Here is an 8364-nt window from a genome sequence, read left to right as displayed (position 1 = left end):
ATTAACACATAGGATATACGTTTTTAATTAAAATATAACAAGAAACGAGCAGGCAGCCCACTTGATGGTGAGTGGTTGGTGACACATATGGGTATCTGTAATCAACTACAATTAATTTAATAGAATTGGAATCCTAGCTCTTTCTTACTTACGGCACCCTTTAATTATATTTACACATTTAATTTTCATTTGATCTTGAAAATAGCTGAACCGACTGTGACAAGACGCAATAATAGACATTTTTACAGAATGGAAGCTCGTGATATTTACATTTTATGTAGCTTGCTCCTTGGCGTCGATCCAATTAGATAAAGGTATTGCTAACGCCATGAAAATCTTGGCTTGTTAATATGTCGTGTAATTCTAACGTCACATGTGACGTCACGTCCTCGACTTGCAATTTGAAATCTGTCAGACGTGCCTTTATAGTCTAAGATCCCACTACCACAAATTTAGGATTATCTAATTTTTATCATTTATATTTTTAGAAAAAAATAATAACAAATTAGTACCGTTATGTTGGGTACCGTGTGAAATACAGTCTGTACTTTTTTATTTCACTTAACTCATAACTTTTCTTATTTTAATAAATATTTTTGATAGAAATATATAAATTCATATTTTAATTTCGCACTTAATTTTTATTAAACATGAATTTTTATTACATATGTTTTATTAATTTTAATAGGCTATCGGGCATAATTGTTAATTATTTTCATATACATGTACAAAAATGTATTTTGATTAAAAACCAGATGGACAGCGAAATGACGTAGTAGATTCTCGTACTACTACAGTCGTGAGTGATTGCATTATACACGCTTAGGATATTACTCAACTGTTATACATTGTTAATGAAATCTGGATGATGTGCATAGCCAGAGCAAACTACTAATTTGTCGACGCACACATTGTCATACGAAATCTTGACATTGTGTTATATCGAATTGAATTTAATCGCATTTAAGTAATTATTATTTTTAATAGAGCTTAGCGTACGTGAAGTCATTAATTAGAATTATAAAGCTTGTTAATATAATTTGAAGAAATAGGAATTATCTTTATATTTATCATTAAAAAAAATCTTTTAAGCGTGCATTAAAAAAATTGCAAGACTCGGAAAGTAATCGATAGATTAATTTGAAATAATATTGTAGGTATTTTTTATATAGAAAAGTACTTTCACATACTTTTTATCTTATGTTCCCACGGAAATATGAAGCTGAGCAACAGAGAAACGCGGCCGAGTTTACATGATAAAGATATATTTTGTTTCAATTCAATTGTATACACGTACAATATATATAATTTATATGTAATTATTTTCTAATACGCACATAACTTACAGAATCAAAGGTAACTAGGATTAGAACCTCGGATCTTCCGATTGAAAAGCCGAGTTTCAAACTACCAGACTATCACAGCGTATCCCGAACATCAATTTTATTTAAATCTAAAACCGTGTCGTAGTGAGTAGAATCAAAATTATTTCAACAATTCGACCCTTAAAACCGATAAAGTACCAGGGAATTATTAAAACAATTTGCGAGAACGGCCCTTCGTAAAGTTAATCACTAGGAGATTAAAGTTATTAGCAGTACCTTAAAATTTAATAGGTTCAAATATTTTAGATTAAAATGTCTTTATTAGGTTACGTGGGAAATTGGGCACGGATACTTTAGATTTAAGAAAGATTTAATGAAAAATTCTGATGAAGTATTTATCGGCAAAGCCAGCCAATTTAAAAACAATATTCTTATTAGTGATGGTAGGTAAATTTTAATTTAATACTTTACAATTCGTACAACGTACTCGTAGATTTTTAATAAAATTTCGATTTATATTTTAAAACCTGCTGTATAATAAATAGAGAATACATTTATTGAAGGTATTTAAATATCAAATTAGAATAATAAAATTCATTTGAATTTTTGGCCGCATTGTTGTTATTCAAATTCCAATAGTTTCTTTTGCCCCGTTTTATTTCAATTATATAAATGTATGTATTTGCAACACCCAAAAGTAGTGGTCGCAATGACCGCAAAGTGACATAGAACCCTACTTCTTGTGGCCCTTTTGCATCTATCTATCAGACATCGAACGTGTCAGACAGACAAAATCATAGTGTAATTCATACATTTCTTTATACAATATTTTGTGTGGAGTTTCTGCTTTGTCCGCTATAGCTTCATAAATGAACCTAAACACCTGTGACGGTTCGTTTAGACCGTCACTCTACTGTTATCTTAATTATATTATTTTAAAGATATTTACAAATGTTTAGCATACATACTAATTATTTAATTCAGAATATTGTTATTTTATTATTTATATTATCTAGTTTAAGTATATATATTTGAAAGAAAGAAAGAAAGAAAGAAATATTTGTAAAAAATACTACACCATTATGTGACATAAATACCACCACCACTGATTTTCAGTGAGTGTGTATTTAATAATAAGATTCATTTGTATTGTCCCTGTCTACGGTTGGTCTACATTTGTTTGCCACTATCTATGGCAACACAGAGACCTCCATGTTTTTTCACTCCACACATTTCACAAGTCGAGTAAACATTGAGATTCAAAAGCGACTTTTATTTTGCGTAAACCCGACAAATTACACGCCCGCAATTTATACACCACATACCAAATAAAATTTTATTACCAATGTAATTAATCTTCTCGTAATGTCAATACATTACGAGAAGAATTAAAGAATTTTGTACGTTAGTAAATCGTTATGAATCTTAACCCCTACGTCTCGTATGTTTCTAATATACACAAGATGCAAATTAGTTTGAAGGAATTATTTTTAAATTTGAATTTTCAAATTATTAGTTACATAGCACTGAAGCAGAAACGGAATGTAACTTATCTTAAAAAAACTTCAATACTTCATATAAGTATTGAACTTTTAAACCGAAGTGAATAAAATGTTATAATGTTCTCATTTTTTTATAGATGGATTTGTATTCCTTCCATAATTTATTTAATTTATATTTTCTGGTCCAAAGGTCACACTAACGATAATATCCCTAATAAGGTTTGTTGGTAGGGTCTAAAACAATGTATGTTTGTAGTACGTAATCAAAATTCGTAAAGTTTCAAGTGTATACTTGGAATTAGCTTACAAGACTGTTTCCAACTGAGATAAAACAGCTGTTATGTAAAATGGTTATTTTTGTTTCGCGCCAAGGGAACATTTGGCTAAACATAATAATAACGTAGGTTACAGTATGTTGTTGCTTTTGTGTTATTATCGTTTCCTTTACGATTTACCTATTTAATGGTTAGTAATATTTTTACAAAGGTTTTCTGAATTACTGGGAATTATATTTGTAATTAAAAATCAATCTATCTACTGTTTTTCCTACCAAATATCGACGTTTGACTGATTATTATACCAGCGTTAGATATACTATAAATTCTTCTTTTTGAGCCAAAATATTTGTTAAGACTTTCATCAAGACTCCTATTAGTTCCATCAATTGATAATTAAGAAGAATCCATAAAAAGTTTATTTTGCTTGAGCAATATATCATTTTTCGTCAATCTATTATTCTCGGGCATAGTCCACCGTACTGTCAAAGTGCTAATCGATAGACTCTCAGGCGTCTAGGTTTCTTCGTAATGTTTTCCTTTGTAATTATAGCAAGTGATAATAACCTAATTTTCAAATAAGCGCATAATTTAGATAAATCGGACTGCCTGGGTTCCGTACCTCGGACACCCAAGGGAGAGGCGATTTATTCTTAGTAGGTAGATACTGAAACATAAAAAAAAACTGTTATAATGAAACTGTTACAATTAACTGTTATAATTAAAAGTCTAGTGAAAAAAGTATCGTTATTAATTATGACGTTCCCTGAAAACATAGTTCTCTGAGGACACAACACTGTAACCAAATACAAGGGCATTACGCCTCGGTGTTAAGTAACGCTTTAATGATGTTGAAATATGGAGCATCTTTTTTTATTAATTTCCGTGAATTTTAAAATTTCTGCTGCATTTTATGAAATTAAAGTCGATTAATTATTTTGCATTAGTTATAAAATATTGTTTTATACAATGCAAGAGGTATGTACGACTGTATACCTATAACTATACTTTCTTTATTCAGATGATAAAACTGTGTTGTATGTAGTTAGTTTCAGGTTAAATGTCCATTTTTTTGGAATTCGTATATAAATTATCCTTACTAATATTATAAATCCGAAAGTAACTCTGTCTGTCTAGTTGTCTCTTCTTCACGCCCAAACCACTGAACAGCTTTTAATGACATTTTGTATAAAGATAGTCTGAGACCCGAGAAAGGACATAGGATAGTTTTTATCCCGGAAATCGCACGGTAAATAGGGATGGCGATCTAATATCGATTAATCGGGGAATCGATCGTTTGGACCCAAAACATCGATTATTTTAATCGATATTAGTAAGGATTGAATCGTAAACTATGCATTTGATCAAGTGATGATCTTTAGCAAGGTGAAGGTACGAATTTTCAGTTTTATGTATGTTAGTATGTTATATTATTTTCTTTTAAACGCGGGCGAAGCCGCGGGCAAAAACTAGTAATATATATAATATAATAAATATAAAATATAAATCGTATATAAATTATAATTATAAGCTAAAGCTTGTACTGTTTTATTGTCGTGTCAATAGTTAAGAAATTTGTCAAATAGCTGTACTTTCAAGAGTAATTGGGCACTTTCGAGAAAACTTTTTTGTGAGACCAATAAATGTTTTAAATGAAAATAATTTAAATGTTCATAATCTTATAAGAAAAAGGCGTTCATAATTTGCTATATATGTCCCATAGGAGCATGACATCTGAAATATGTATTAATATCGTAGTTATTTACAGAAAAGGGATTATAAATTATAAGCCACGTTAACGGATGACCAAACTTTAATGATTTCTAAACAAGATAAATTCATATTTTGTTTAGTCAGGATCCCTCTGTTAATAAAGTTTGTTTAATGGAAATTGTATGAAGGCCGATGATCTATTTTTATGAGGAAATTACGAAAATAATGTTTTTCAAGTTAAGATTAAAACTACTTCGCAACTCCGCTACAAATATGTATGATGGTATGTATTTTTAATTATGCAGTAAGTACCACCCTCTCTCACACAGACGATGCGTGCAAATGCAAAAAAATAAAAATATACATCTTAACGATTAACCGTCGTAGAGTCAACTTACCCGGATGATGCTCCGTTTTGGAGCGAAACACGTGTTGGTGGTGGTATGTACAGTGGTGTATATTTTTAGCGGATACACATACATATTTGTAGCGTATTATCTGTCATCGAGAAAATAAAGAAATGGAAATAGTATTGGTATTATGCCTGTAATAAGAATAAACTTATCAAGAGAAACTGTACTACAGTTAAATATAGTAAGTTATGTTAAGCCTTATCATCTATTTTGTCAATCCAATTTATCTCTTATAGTACGCAGAAAAATTTACGATCGGACGGACGACAGAGCTGAACGGAATGTTTATGAACCAAAGTCATCCCTTAACTCCGTCATTCATCATCCCTTAGGGATTTTTCGTGAAGTGAAATCTTGCCAACTACGTGTATATGTTCAAAAGACTTTTTTACTCTATAAAGCTGCGAAAGCGAAACTTTATTTCTAAACTGTTAATAGTCAGTTTTGGCAGCTCTTGCGTTATCTGAACTAGTGGGGACTTACTGGTTTCCGCGTTATGGTGAATATTAAAAGTAAATTAGTAAATATTCAGTGTACTTATATTAAAAATCACTTAAATATTTAATTTTGACATTGAAGTTAACTTGTATGCTTAGATAAGTAAAATAGAAAGATACTTCACCGTCTTCAAATTGGATGAAGCCACAATAGGCTGACTTGCCTCATTTAAACTTGGATCAGAAATAAAATGTAACATTTTTGTGGTTTTAATCTGTGTCCTATATCATTTTCTCATTTCAAATATATTTTCTATAAAACAAGGTTTCTATTTACTCATAACCTATATCGCAATACCATAACCATGAATTCAGGTACCTACAAAACAACCTCGATAAAGAAATTGCCTTCTTTTTCGGGGATTACAAAAACGGAATAATATCGAAAAAGCCAATAAACTAATGACTAAAACTGAATAATTGAATATCTGTAGTGACTGCTGCGTATCCAATACGTCAGCTTGTATTTTGGCAGGTCGGGAATGTCAGGATAGACACGTCTGCAATCCATTTAATAATTGGCGAAGTGCAAGTCGAACCCGCACCCTGATTGTTCCGTAGCTCCAAAATTTTCATTTTTTTTTTTAATTTTTATTATTTTTTATTATAGCAGCCAAGTACATACATTGTAAAAATTTTAACTGTCTACCTATAACAGTAAGTTCCAAATATACCGAAAAAATACCGGTTTGTTGTATGGGGACCTCTTTTTATATTCAACTTTTTTTTTATTTTTAGTATTTGTTGTTAGAGCGGCCACCGTTATGCATCCTCTGTAATAATTGCAGGTATTTATCTATTACGGTTCCAGAGATAGAGCCCTGTGACAGACAGACAGACGGACAGAAAGCGAAGGAATAGGGTGCCGTTTTTACCCTTTGGGTACGGAACCCTAAAAATGGATAGTTCTCCTATCACAACGCAAGGTAGGCGATACTGGATATGTAATATTTCACCACACTGCTCCAGTACGGGTCTGTAACTATTTGAAATATTTTTTACGATTTATCAACCGTCAATAATCACTTTGGCTTAGTTGTGATGATTACAACAGCAAGACAATAATTTTCTATTGCCCATCTTAGTTTTATGCTACAAGATCCAGCGATTACCTGGATAACCTAAGCACCAGTAAATGTACTCAGAGGTGAACCTTTTTACACGATTTATTAAAAAAGTAATTTGTTTAAGGCAAAGATGTTCATCCTATTTATAAGTTAAGCTACCACAACACAGCGACAATTCAAGGTAACATTCAATTGGAGCGTCGTGTACAATTGTGTTATTCGTACTCACAATTTTCCGGTTGCTGTCCTTAATTGAATGGAAGCGCGGTGGGACTGTTAGTAAAAGCCTCGTGGACGAGTTCTTTGTTATTTCATTTGTTCACCCTCAAGAGGTGACAACACGTATTTATGCGCACTACGCCCGTAGGATTCGACCTTTCGGCGGATTTGCTGTAACCTTTCAACTTGGTTTGAGTAGAAATTGGCATAATAATATGTTTATTTTACTTGTTTTCTCTGAAGAAAGGATAATAAGAATTTATGTCCACTACGCCGGTAAGGTTTGACCTTTCGGCGGATTTACTGTAACATTTCTGCTTGCTTTGAGTAGAAAGTATCATAATCATATGTTTATTTTATTTGTTTTCTCTGAAGAAACGATAAGAAGAATTTATGTCCACTACGCCCGGAGAGTTCGACCTTTCGGCGGATTTGCTGTATCCTTGTTTCGAGCAGAAAGAAGCATAATAATGTGCTTACTTCACTTGTTTCTTTTCAAGGTGTGATAATAAATATTTACGCACTACGCCCGTACCGTTCGATTTTTTGGAGGATTTGCTATACTATTTCTGTTTCTTTTGGAGAATTATTTTTCGACAGACGGCCGTAAATTTAATGCGATCGTCATTTATTATCATATTGCAGCCTCTCTGTATTAACCTTTCTAAACCATAGAAAATATAAGACATCAAATATTTTACATATGCTTCCATCCGTCAACATATTCTGTCCAACTTCGTAATATTAAACACCGTCTCTAGGGATTATTGTGCTGTAAATTGACATTTTCGTATCAATAAACGTAAATTCGAAGCTTATTTGCTAGCGTTTTGAAATATTATTTCGTATACGATATTTTAAAATGCATGCCCGCGTCTTGGGAATTTGATAAAAGAGCTGCGAGCAAAATATCTTTAAAAATACATGTTTTAAAATTAATAAAAAATATTATAACCAAATTCAACGGAGCTATAATAGGAATGATGATTTTACCACCGCAACAAATATTTCGCCTTAAATTAAGAGTACCTAACAAGTAATAATGTATGTCTTGAATATTCTTGCTCTATTTAGTTATTGGAATATAACAGCTCTATAATAACTCCAGGAAGATTAGGGGTCCTGTGAAAATACTATCAATAGATGCATGAATATCATCTGTAAATAAGTTAGACCATCTCATCAAAACAGCAGTAGTAACGTTACCACTACTAGTATTAGGTAGAAAATGCATGTGGCAGCGGTGACGCCGGCAAGCAAGTACGAAAGTTTTACTTGTTTAAAATTGAAACTTTATTTATTTCTATTTCACGAGGGACGATCCACGTGGCGGAGCGGTCACCATACCGGTCT

The sequence above is a fragment of the Epargyreus clarus genome, unplaced genomic scaffold (assembly GCF_041222505.1).
Source record: "Epargyreus clarus isolate Ecla_fem2 unplaced genomic scaffold, WU_Ecla_fem_2.2 ptg000009l, whole genome shotgun sequence".
NCBI lineage: Eukaryota > Metazoa > Arthropoda > Insecta > Lepidoptera > Hesperiidae > Epargyreus > Epargyreus clarus.
Note: the sequence above shows the minus strand (reverse complement) of the source record.